The following is a 13,532-nucleotide window of genomic DNA, read 5'->3' on the forward strand; positions in this document are numbered from 1 at the left end:
TTCCTACCAATGATTTACATAAGTACCTCTATCCCTATTCTATTATTTATTATTCGAAAACATCATTATCAATTTATATCTGCCTAACTGAGATTTGCAAGGTGACCATAGCTTGCTTCATACCAACAATCTCCGTGGGATTCGACCCTTACTCACGTAAGGTATTACTTGGACGACCCAGTGCACTTGCTGGTTAGTTGTATCGAAGTTGTGACAACTATGTATTGAGATCAGAGCACCAAGTTGCTTACGTGCCAGGAATAGTTTGAGCCTGGACATCACAATTTCGTGCACCAAGTTTTTGGCGCCGTTACCGGGGATTGTTTGAGTTTGGACAACTAACGGTTCATCCTGTTGCTCAGATTAGGTAATTTTCTTTTTATTTTATTTTCAAAAATTTTTCAAAAATATTTCTAAAATTTTCTTATCTGTTTTCGAAAAAAATAAAATGTTTTCAAAAAATTTTTATTCAAAATTTTTAAGAATGAATTCTAGTGTTTCATGAAGCATGTTGAAGCCTGGCTGGCTGTAAAGCCATGTCCTATTCCTTTGGGAATGAGTATGTCAGGCGTGTCATGTCTTAATTACATGCTAAAGCTTGGCTGGCCATTGGCCATGTCTAGTGTTTTGGACCGGAGCTTTCATTGAAAGCTTGGCTGGCTAGTGAGCCATGTCTAATTCCTGGACTGAAGCTTTAGACTAAGAATGCAAGATTCCTGGAATTCATATTAAAAATTTTGGAATCCTTATTTTTCTTTTTCATATAATTTTCGAAAAAAAAAATCCAAAAAAATTAGAAAATCATAAAAATCAAAAATATTTTGTGTTTCTTGTTTGAGTCTTGAGTCATATCATAAGTTTGGTGTCAATTGCATGTGCATCTTGCATTTTTTGAAAATATCATGCATTCATAGTGTTCTTCATGATCTTCAAGTTGTTCTTGGTAAGTCTTCTTGTTTGATCTTGATGATTTTTTGTTTTGTGTCTTTTCATGTTTATCATATGCATTCTTGAATTCTTAGTGTCTAAGCATTAAAGAATTCTAAGTTTGGTGTCTTGCATGTTTTCTTTGCATTAAAAATTTTTCAAAAATATGTTCTTGATGTTCATCATGACATTCAAAGTGTTCTTGGTGTTCATCTTGACATTCATAGCATTCTTGCATGCATTCATTGTTTTGATCTAAAAATTTCATGCATTGCATATTTTTCATGTTTTTCATAAAAATTTCAAAAATAAAAAAAATATCTTTCCCTTTTTCTCTCATCAAATTCGAAAATTGAGTTGACTTTTTCAAAAATTTTTAAAAATCAAGTTGTTTCTTATGAGTCAAATCAAATTTTCAATTTGAAAATCTTATCTTTTTTCAAAATCTTTTTCAAAAATCAAATCTTTTTCAAAATTCTTAGTTATTTTCGAAAATTCCAAAAATATTTTTCAAAAATCTTTTTCTTATTTTTGTATTAAATTTTCGAAAATGACATAATCAATTAATGTTTTGATTCAAAAATTTCAAGATTGTTACTTGCTTGTTAAGAAAGATTCAAACTTTAAGTTCTAGAATCATATCTTGTGATTTCTTGTGAATCAAGTCATTAATTGAGATTTTAAAAATCAAATCTTTTTCAAAACTAATTTCAATCATATCTTTTCAAAAATATCTTCTTATCTTATCCTTTTCAAAAATATCTTTTCAAAATATCTTTTCTAACTTCCTAACTTCCTATCCTTTCAAAATTTGTTTCAACTAACTAACAAACTTTTTGTTTGTTTCTTAACTTTTTCAAAACTACCTAACTAACTCTCTCTCTCTCATTTTCGAAAATATCTCTCCCCTTTTTCAAAATTTCTTTTTTTTTAACTAACTATTATTTTAAATTTTAAATCCTGATTTTCGAAAAAAAAAATAATACTAACAATTTTCAAAAACCATTTTTCGAAAATCACTAACTCTTTTTCAAAATAATTTTTGAAAATTTTCCCTCCCCCATCTTATTCTATTTATTCATTCATATCCTAACATCTCATCTCACATCTCTTCCATCCTCACAGTTGTGTTTCTTCCATTATATTACATTCTTTGTCTCCCCCTCTTCTTCCACTCACACAGGGATCCCTATACTGTGGTATAAAGGATCTATATTATTATTATTATATTTCTGTGCCTTCTTCTTTGTCATATGAGCAGGAGCAAGGATAAGAACATTCTTGTGGAAGCAGATCCAGAACCTGAAAGGACTCTGAAGAGAAAATTAAGAGAAGCTAAAATACAACAATCCAGAAATAACCTTTTAGAAATTTTCGAACAGGCAGAGGAGATGGCAGCCGAAAATAATAATAATGTAAGGAAGATGCTTGGTGACTTTACTGCACCTAATTCCAATTTACATGGAAGAAGCATCTCCATTCCTGCCATTGGAGCAAACAACTTTGAGCTGAAACCTCAATTAGTTTCTCTGATGCAGCAGAACTGCAAGTTTCATGGACTTCCATCTGAAGATCCTTTTCAGTTCTTAACTGAATTCTTGCAGATATGTGATACTGTTAAGACTAATGGAGTAGATTCTGAAGTCTACAGGCTCATGCTTTTCCCTTTTGCTGTAAGAGACAGAGCTAGATTATGGTTGGATTCTCAACCCAAAGACAGCCTGAACTCTTGGGATAAGCTGGTCACGGCTTTCTTAGCCAAGTACTTTCCTCCTCAAAAGCTGAGCAAGCTTAGAGCTGATATTCAAACCTTCAGACAGAAAGAAGGTGAATCCCTCTATGAAGCTTGGGAAAGATACAAACAGTTGACCAAAAAGTGTCCTTCTGACATGCTTTCAGAATGGACCATCCTGGATATATTCTATGATGGTTTATTTGAGCTATCAAAGATGTCACTAGACACTTCTGCAGGTGGATCCGTTCACCTAAAGAAAACACCTGCAGAAGCTCAAGAACTCATTGACATGGTTGCTAATAACCAGTTCATGTACACTTCTGAAAGGAATCCTGTGAGTAATGGGACGCCTATGAAGAAGGGAGTTCTTGAGGTTGATACTCTGAATGCCATATTGGATCAGAATAAAATATTGACTCAGCAAGTCAATATGATCTCGCAGAGTCTGCATGGAATGCAAGCTGCATCCAACAGTACTCAAGAGGCATCTTCTGAAGAAGAAGCTTATGATCCTGAGAACCCTGCAATAGCAGAGGTAAATTACTTAGGTGAACCTTATGGAAACACCTATAACTCAACATGGAGAAATCATCCAAATTTCTCATGGAAGGATCAAAAGCCCCAACAAGGCTTTAATAATGGTGGAAGAAACAGGTTTAACAATAATAAACCTTTTCCATCATCCACTCAGCAACAGACAGAGAACTCTGAACAGAATGCTTCTAATTTAGCAAATCTAGTCTCTGATCTATCCAAGGCCACTGTGAGTTTCATGAATGAAACAAGGTCTTCCATTAGAAATTTGGAAGCACAAGTGGGCCAGCTGAGTAAAAGGATCACTGAAATCCCTCCTAGTACTCTCCCAAGCAATACAGAAGAGAACCCAAAAGGAGAGTGCAAGGCCATTGACATAAGCACCATGGCCGAACCTGTATGGGAAGGAGAGGACGTGAATCCCAAGGAGGAAAACCTCCTGGGACGTCTAGTGATCAATAAGGATCTTCCCTCTGAGGAATCAAAGGACTCTGAGGCTCATCTAGAGACCATAGAGATTCCATTGAACCTCCTTATGCCCTTCATGAGCTCTGATGAGTATTCCTTTTCTGAAGAGAATGAGGATGTTACTGAAGAGAAAACTGCCAAGTTTCTTGGTGCAATCATGAAGCTGAATGCCAAATTATTTGGCATTGATACTTGGGAAGTTGAACCTCCCTTGTTCATCAATGAACTAAGAGATCTGGATCAACTGACATTGCCTCAGAAGAGACAGGATCCTGGAAAGTTCATAATACCCTGTACCATAGGCACTATGATCTTTAAGGCTCTGTGTGACCTTGGTTCAGGAATAAACCTCATGCCCCTCTCTGTAATAGAGAAACTGGGAATCTATGGGGTGCAAGCTGCTAAAATCTCATTAGAGATGGCAGACAGTTCAAGCAAACAGGCTTATGGACAAGTAGAGGACGTTTTAGTAAAGGTTGAGGGCCTTTACATCCCTGCTGATTTCATAGTCCTGGATACTGGAAAGGAAGAGGATGAATCCATCATCCTAGGAAGACCTTTCCTGGCCACAGCAAGAGCTGTGATTGATGTTGACAGAGGTGAAATAGTCCTTCAATGGAATGAGAACTCCCTTGTATTCAAAACTCAAGGATCTCCCTCTGCAACCATGGAGAGGAAGCTTGAAAAGCTTCTCTCAAAGCAGAGTCAACCAGAGCCCCCACAATCAAACTCTAAGTTTGGTGTTGGGAGGCCACAACCAAACTCTAAGTTTGGTGTTGAACTCCCATATCCAAACTCTAAGTTTGGTGTTGGAGAGTCTCAACAAAGCTCTGCACATCTGTGAGGCTCCATGAGAGCCCACTGTCAAGCTATTGACATTAAAGAAGCGCTTGTTGGGAGGCAACCCAATGTTTATCTAATTCTTATTTTTATTGTTTTTCATGTTTTCTTAGGTTCATGATCATGTGGAGTCACAAAATAAATATAAAAATTGAAAACGGAATCAAAAACAGCAGAAGAAAAAGCACACCCTGGAGGAGCATCTGCCTGGCGTTCAAACGCCAGAACAGAGCATGGTTCTGGCGCTGAACGCCCAAAATGGGCAACATCCTGGCGCTGAACGCCCAGAACAAGCATGGTTCTGGCGTTCAACGCCAGAAATGGCAGCAAATGGGCGTTGAACGCCCAAAATGGGCACCAACCTGGCGCTGAACGCCCAGAGTTGTGTGCAAAGGGATTTTACATGCCTAATTTGGTGCAGGGATGTAAATGCCTTGACACCTCAGGATCTGTGGACCCCACAGGATCATCCCAGGATCTGTGGACCCCACAGGATCCCCACCTACCTCATCATCCCTCTTCCCATTCATGATCATCCCTTCTATTTTCCATTTACCACTCACATCCATACAACCACTACCTTCAAAATTCAACATCTTTCTCCCACCCAATCCCACCCATATGGCCGAATACACACATCCATCCATCTCCTCCATGTCTTCTTCTTCTTCTTCTATTCTTTCTTCTTTTGCTCGAGGGCGAGCAACATTCTAAGTTTGGTGTGGTAAAAAGCATAGCTTTTTTGTTTTTCTCCATAACCATTGATAGCACCTAAGGCCAGAGAGGCCTCTAGAAAGAGGAAAGGAAAGACATAAGCTTCCATCAAGGGTCTATAGCTCAGTGGTAGAACATTTGACTGCAAATCAAGAGATCCCTGAGATACCTCAGGGGATACATTTTCTTCCACACAATTATTGGAAGCAACTAAGGGTGGAACATCAAGAGCACTCCATCATCCTTCATGAAATCAGAGAAGATCTAAAAGCAATGAAGGAGGAGCAGCAAAGACAAGGAAGAGACATAGAAGAGCTCAAGGACATCACTAAGGTGGATTCATTCCTTGTTCTTACTTTCTCTGTTTTTCGTTTTCTATGTTATGTGCTTATCTATGTTTGTGTCTTCATTACATGATCATTAGTAGTAGTGACTTTGTCCTAAAGTTATAAATGTCCTATGAATCCATCATCTCTCTTAAATGAAAAATGTTTTAATTCAAAAGAACAAGAAGTACATGAGTTTCGAATTTATCCTTGAACTTAGCTTAATTATATTGATGTGGTGACAATGCTTCTTGTTTTCTGAATGTATGCTTGAACAGTGCATATATCTTTTGAAGTTGTTGTTTAAAAATGTTAAATATGTTGGCTCTTGAAAGAATGATGACTAGGAGACATGTTATTTGATAATCTGAAAAATCATAAAAATGATTCTTGAAGCAAGAAAAAGCAGCAAAGAACAAAGCTTGCAAAAAAAAAAAAAAAAATAAATAAATAAATAATTAGAAAGAAAAAGAAAAAGCAAGCAGAAAAAGCCAATAACCCTTAAAACCAAAAGGCAAGGGAAAATAAAAAGGATCCCAAGGCTTTGAGCATCAGTGGATAGGAGGGCCTAAAGGAATAAAATCCTGGTCTAAGCGGCTAAACCAAGCTGTCCCTAACCATGTGCTTGTGGCGTGTAGGTGTCAAGTGAAAACTTGAGACTGAGCGGTTAAAGTCAAGGTCCAAAGCAAAAACAAAGAGTGTGCTTAAGAACCCTGGACACCTCTAATTGGGGACTTTAGCAAAAGCTGAGTCACAATCTGAAAAGGTTCACCCAATTACGTGTTTGTGGCATTTATGTATCCGGTGGTAATACTGGAAAACAAAGTGCTTAGGGCCACGGCCAAGACTCATAAAGAAGCTGTGTTCAAAAATCATCATACTGAACTAGGAGAGTCAATAACACTATTCGAAATCTGAAGTTCCTATAGATGCCAATCATTCTGAACCTCAATGGATAAAGTGAGATGCCAAAACTATTCAAGAGGCAAAAAGCTATAAGTCCCGCTCATATGATTGAAGCTCTGTTTCATTTGATAGTTTGGAATTTATAGTATATTCTCTTCTTTTTATCCTATTTTGATTTTCAGTTGCTTGGGGACAAGCAACAATTTAAGTTTGGTGTTGTGATGAGCGGATAATTTATACGCTTTTTGGCATTGTTTTTAGTATGTTTTTAGTAGGATCTAGTTACTTTTAGGGATGTTTTCATTAGTTTTTATGTTAAATTCACATTTCTGGACTTTACTATGAGTTTGTGTGTTTCTCTGTGATTTCAGGTATTTTCTGGCTGAAATTGAGGGACTTGAGCAGAAATCAGATTCACAGGTTGAAAAAGGACTGCTGATACTGTTGGATTCTGACCTCCCTGCACTCAAAGTGGATTTTCTGGAGCTACAGAACCCGAAATGGCACGCTTCCAATTGCGTTGGAAAGTAGACATCCAGGGCTTTCCAGCAATATATAATAGTCCATACTTTGGCCAAGAATAAACGACGTAAACTGGCGTTAAACGCCAGCCTTCTGCCCAAATCTGGCGTCCAGCGCCAGAAAAGGATCCAAAACCAGAGTTGAACGCCCAAACTGGCACAGAAACTGGCGTTCAACTCCACAAATGGCCTCTGCATGTGCAACACTCAGGCTCAGCCCAAACACACACCAAGTGGGCCCAGGAAGTGGATTTATGCATCAATTACTTACTCATGTAAACCCTAGTGACTAGTTTATTATAAATAGGACCTTTTACTATTGTATTAGGCATCTTTGGTCTCAGTTTTAATCCATTGTTCATCTTAGGAGACTATTGATCACGTTTTAGTGGGCTGGCCATCTCGGCCATGCCTGGACCTTTCACTTATGTATTTTCAACGGTAGAGTTTCTACACTCCATAGATTAAGGTATGGAGCTCTGCTGTTCCTCACAGATTAATGCAAGTACTACTGTTTTCTATTCAATTCATCTTATTTCGCTTCTAAGATATCTATTCGCACCCAAGAACGTGATGAAGGTGATGATTATGTGTGACGCTCATCATCCTTCTCCCTTATGAACGCGTGCCTGACAAACACTTCTGTTCTACATGAATTAAGCTAGAATGAATATCTCTTAGTTCTCCTAACCAGAATCTTCGTGGCGTAAGCTAGAATGATGGCGGCATTCAAGAGAATCCGGAAGGTCTAAACCTTGTCTGTGGTATTCCGAGTAGGATTCAATGATTGAATGACTGTGACGAGCTCCTAACTCGCGATTGCAGGGCGTTAGTGACAGACGCAAAAGGATAGTAAATCCTATTCCAGCATGATCGAGAACCGACAGATGAATAGCCGTGCCGTGACAGGGTGCGTGAGCATATTATTCACTGAGAGGATAAGATGAAGCCATTGGCAAGGGTGATGCCTCCAGACGATTAGCCGTGCCGTGACAGGGCATTGGATCATTTTCCCGAGAGATGACCGAAAGTAGCCATTGACAGTGGTGATGTATCACATAAAGCCAGCCATGGAAAGGAGTGAGACTGATTGGATGAAGATAGCAGGAAAGCAGAGGTTCAGAGGAACGAAAAGCATCTCCATTCGCTTATCTGAAATTCCTACCAATGATTTACATAAGTACCTCTATCCCTATTCTATTATTTATTATTCGAAAACATCATTATCAATTTATATCTGCCTAACTAAGATTTGCAAGGTGACCATAGCTTGCTTCATACCAACAATCTCCGTGGGATTCGACCCTTACTCACGTAAGGTATTAATTGGACGACCCAGTGCACTTGCTGGTTAGTTGTATCGAAGTTGTGACAACTATGTATTGAGATCAGAGCACCAAGTTGCTTATGTGCCAGGAATAGTTTGAGCCTGGACATCACAATTTCGTGCACCAAGCATGCAGGACAAGGTCCAAGTGTGGGGACATTCTCAGAGGACAATGACAGTGCTCTACCACTGTTACCAGCTCCAGACAACCCAGAGCCTGACCATGATCAGAAGTTAGAATTAGAACCCCTTCCTCTATACCTCAAATATGCTTACCTTGAAGATGGGCAGAGGTTTCCAGTTATCATTTCAAGGGAACTTACTTCTCAACAAGAAGAGCAGTAACTTAGTGTGCTGAGGAGGCACAAGAAGGCAATTGGTTGGAGTTTAGCAGACATAGTAGGCATAAACCCTCAAGTCTGTGAGCATAGAATATTTTTAGAAGAGGGAGCAAGACCTGTCCGTCAACCCCAGAGAAGACTGAACCCCACTATCTTAGAGGTTGTCAAAAAGGAGGTGACCAGACTACTAGAGGCAGATATCATCTATCCCATCTCAGACAGTGAATGGGTAAGCCCAGTACAAGTGGTGCCAAAGAAGTCTGGAGTCACTGCAGTGAAGAATGAGCATGGAGAGCTCCTGACAACCAGAGTTCAGAACGCCTGGAGGGTCTGCATTGACTACAGATGCCTCAACCAAGCAACCCGCAAGGATCACTATCCTCTTCCATTCATTGATCAAATGCTGGATCAACTGTCAGGTAAATCACATTATGGTTTTTTAGATGGGTACACAGGTTATTTCCAGATTCATATAGCTCCTGAGGATCAGGAAAAGACCACTTTTACATGTCCTTTTGGGACTTATGCTTACAAGAGAATGCCCTTTGGCTTGTGCAATGCACCAGCTACTTTCCAATGGTGTATGATGAGTCTTTTCTCTGATCTTATTGAGGACTGTATGGAAGTTTTTATGGATGATTTTTGTGTATACGGCGATTCCTTTAGCCTTTGCTTAGATGGATTATCTAGAGTATTAGATAGATGTGTCAGTACAAACCTTGTATTAAATTTTGAGAAATGTCACTTTATTGTAAAACAAGGTATTGTACTAGGACATGTTGTGTCTAATACTGGCATTTCTGTAGATCCAGCAAAGGTGGATGTTATTTCTAGTTTACCTTACCCTTCTTCTGTGAGGGAAGTCCGTTCGTTCCTTGGCCATGTAGGTTTTTATAGGAGATTCATTAAGGACTTCAGTAAGGTAGCACTTCCCTTATCCAGGCTACTGCAGAAAGATATTGAGTTCGAGTTTAGTGAAAAGTGCAAACAAGCGTTTGATAAGCTGAAGACCGCCCTGACTCAAGCTCCAATTGTGAGAGGACCAGACTGGAGCCAACCATTTGAAATAATATGTGATGCTTCCAACCATGCCGTAGGAGCAGCACTGGCTCAGCGTGAAGGTAAGGATCCTTTTGTTATTGCTTATGCATCTAAAACTTTAGATGCCGCTCAATCGAATTACACTACTACTGAGAAAGAGCTTCTTGCTATTGTTTTTGCTCTGGATAAATTCCGAGCCTATTTACTTGGTACTAATGTAGTAGTGTATTCAGACCACGCAGCTCTAAAGTATTTATTAGCTAAAAAGGAGTCCAAACCAAGGCTTATACGTTGGATACTGCTATTACAAGAATTTGATTTGGAAATTAAGGACAGGAGTGGTAACCAGAATTTAGTGGCAGACCACTTGAGTCGCCTTGAGCATATCACAGATGACTCCACTCCTATAGTTGATAATTTCCCATTTGATAACCTGCAAGCAGTATCTGAGATAGTTCCTTGGTATGCACCTGTAGCTAATTATCTAGTTAGCCGCACCTTTCCTTCAAACTTTTCTAAGCATCAAAGAGACAAGCTGAAAAGCGAGTCTAAATATTATATAAGGGATGACGCATATTTATGGAGATGTGGCGCTGACCAGGTAATTAGACGGTGTGTGCCTCAATCAGAATTCCAGTCCATCTTAGAGGCCTGTCACTCATCTGAGAGTGGAGGACATTTTGGCCCTCAAAGAACTGCTAGAAAAAGCTTAGACTGTGGATTATGGTGGCCTACTCTTTTTAGAGACGTTGCTGAATTTTGTAGATCTTGTTTCCCATGCCAGAAATTTGGTAATATATCCAGGAGGGATGAGATGCCTCAATAAATTATGCTTTTCTGTGAAATTTTTTATGTTTGGGGCATTGACTTCATGGGTCCATTTCCAAATTCTAATGGTTATTTATATATATTGTTAGCTATAGATTACGTTTCCAAATGGGTGGAAGCAATTCCTACCCGCACTGATGATGCTAACACTGTTGTTTCCTTTGTGAGAAACCATATTATTTGTCGCTTTGGATCACCACGAGCAATCGTGAGCGATCAAGGCACCCATTTTTGTAACAGGAGACTAACAGGATTAATGAAGAAGCATGGGATAATTCATAAGGTTGCAACAGCATACCACCCTCAGACTAATGGGCAAGCCGAGGTGTCAAACAGAGAAATAAAGCGTATCTTGCAGAAGATAGTCAAACCTCATAGAAGAGACTAGAGCACCAGGCTACAAGATGTACTTTGGGCGTACAGAACCGCGTACAAAACACCCATTGAGATGAGTCCTTTTTGCTTAGTTTATGGAAAAGCTTGTCATCTCCCTGTTGAAGTAGAGCACAAAGCCTTTTGGGCAGTAAAGGAGTGCAACATGGGCATTGAGGAAGCCGGAGTTGAAAGGAGATTGCAACTGCAAGAATTGGAAAGCCTTCGCCTGGAAGCTTATGAGAACTCAAGACTATACAAGGAGAAGATGAAGGCTGTACATGATCAGCACATTAGGAGCAAAGGGTTCCAACCTGGGGATTTAGTCCTCCTTTACAAATCTAGACTGAGGCTCATGCCAGGCAAGTTGAGATCAAGATGGGAAGGTCCATACAGAGTAGAGAAAGCCGAACCGTACGGAGTTTATCACCTAAGCCATCCTTCAAGCTCTGAACTTATCAAAGTTAATGGACATCGTTTAAAGCTGTACCATGGCAACCAGCTGAGGAAAAATAAGGAGCTCGAGATCTTCCTCTTGGAAGATCCCCACATAGCCGAAGACTGAGCTAGTGGAGCGTCCAACTTGCACACGTTAAAGCAAAGTGCTAGGTGGGAGACAACCCACCATGGTATGATCGTTCTCTTCTTTATTTTTAATTTTCCAATTCAATAACTCTTCTCTTTATTAGTACATTTCGTGCATCTGCATTTACATACCTTTAAAATAAAAAAAAAGTTACGCGATGCGACCGCATCATTGACGCGTCCGCGTCGCAAGGAGATGGGAGAAAATAATAAACGAACAGAGAGTCACGCATGAGCGTGGCTGGAGGCGTGCCAATGGCACAAATCGTCCTACGCGACCGCGTCGCTAACGCGTCCGCGTCGAGTGGGAATACTGGCGTCCCACGCGATCGCGTCACTCACGCGGCCGCGTGACTAGGACGACGTAAAAAAGGTGCACAGTCGAAAGTTGTGCTAGAGTGGTGCTGGACTAGTGCTGGACGCGCAGTCCCTCTCACGCGACCGCGTGCCCCACGCGACCACGTCACCTCGCAACAATTGACCACTCACGCGATCGCATGCTCCACGCGATCGCGTCACCCAATATTTGGCAATTAATAATTTTGAACAGAGAGTTGTGCGAGCGCGAGGCTGCCCTCGCGCCATTAGCCTAAAACGGGTCACGCGACCGCGTGACCGACGCGACCGCGTCAATCAGTTTAAGCGCAAGGCACGCGACCGCGTGCCTCACGCGACCGCGTCGCTTGCGCCGCACAGTTTTCCTGATTTGCCAATTATCTTATCTTTTTCTCCCCAAATCCTATTTTCTCTTTTCCCTCCTTATTTCTTTTTTTCCCTTCCCCCCTTCTTCTTTCTTTCTCACTTTTTACACTCTCTCTCTCACCCCCATTAACAAGGTTTTTCTTTTTCTCCTTCCCTCCTTACTTTTCTATTATTCTTCTTATTTTTATATGTTATCTTCTTTTCTTTTCGTTTTACCTTCACTATTCATATTTTCTTTTTCCTTTTTATTTGGTGTTATAAATTTTTGTGAGTCATTATATGCTTGTGGATTGTTATAAATTTGTTTGACAATTATATATTACTTTTTCAAGGGATGCTTGCATGTTAAAATTCATGCTTTTAATAAATTAACTATCATGCATGCTATGTGTTTGTGAAAAGGCCCATATGGCATTAAGCATTTTTTTTCTACTTTATTCTGCTTTTCCATGCTTTCTGATGAGCGGATATTTTATACTCTTTTTGGGGTTAATTTCATATAGTTTTGAGTATGTTTTAGTTAGTTTTTAGTCTATTTTCATTAGTTTTTAGGAAAAATTCATATTTTTGGACTTTACTATGAGTATGTGTTTTTCTGTAATTTCAGGTATTTTTCTGGCTGAAATTGAAGGAGCTGAGCAAAAATCTGATTCAGGCTGAAAAAGGACTGCTGATGCTGTTGGATTCTGACCTCTCTGCACTCAAAGTGGATTTTCTGGAGCTACAGAACTCGACATGGCATGCTTCCAATTGCGTTGGAAAGTAGACATCCAGGGCTTTCCAGCAATATATAATAGTCCATACTTTGCACAAGGATAGACGATGTAAACTGGCGTTCAACGCCAGTTCTCTACCCAATTCTGGCGTCCAGCGCCAGAAAAGGATCAAAAGCTCGAGTTGAACGCCCAAACTGGCACAAAAACTGGTGTTCAACTCCACAAATGGCCTCTGCACGTGGATTGCTTAATTCTCAGCCCCAGCACACACCAAGTGGGCCCCAGAAGTGGATCTCTGCATCATCCATCATAGTTTACTCATTTGTTGTAAACCTAGGCTACTAGTTTAGTATTTAAACAACTTTTAGAGACTTATTTTGTATCTCATGACATTTTAGATCTAAACTTTGTACTCTTTGATGGCATGAGTCTCTAAACTCCATTGTTGGGGGTGAGGAGCTCTGCTGTGTCTCGATGAATTAATGCAAGTAATTCTGTTTTCCATTCAAACACGCTTGTTCCTATCTAAGATGTTCATTCGCGCTTAACTGTGATGAAGGTGATGATCCGTGACATTCATCACCTTCCTCAAACCATGAACGTGTGCCTGATAACCACCTCCGTTCTATATCCGATTGAATGAGTGTCT

At 39.8% G+C, this 13,532-nt stretch overlaps 1 non-coding gene across 1 annotated transcript; it reads right to left on the bottom strand.

Annotated features, from left to right (window-relative positions):
* Positions 1-2,714: 2,714 nt before the first annotated feature.
* Positions 2,715-2,822, bottom strand: LOC112726024 (small nucleolar RNA R71). Its single transcript, XR_003165097.1, has one exon. It is a non-coding gene; the product is annotated as a small nucleolar RNA R71 (small nucleolar RNA).
* Positions 2,823-13,532: the final 10,710 nt, after the last annotated feature.

This window comes from Arachis hypogaea, chromosome 11 (assembly GCF_003086295.3).
Source record: "Arachis hypogaea cultivar Tifrunner chromosome 11, arahy.Tifrunner.gnm2.J5K5, whole genome shotgun sequence".
Taxonomy (NCBI): domain Eukaryota; kingdom Viridiplantae; phylum Streptophyta; class Magnoliopsida; order Fabales; family Fabaceae; genus Arachis; species Arachis hypogaea.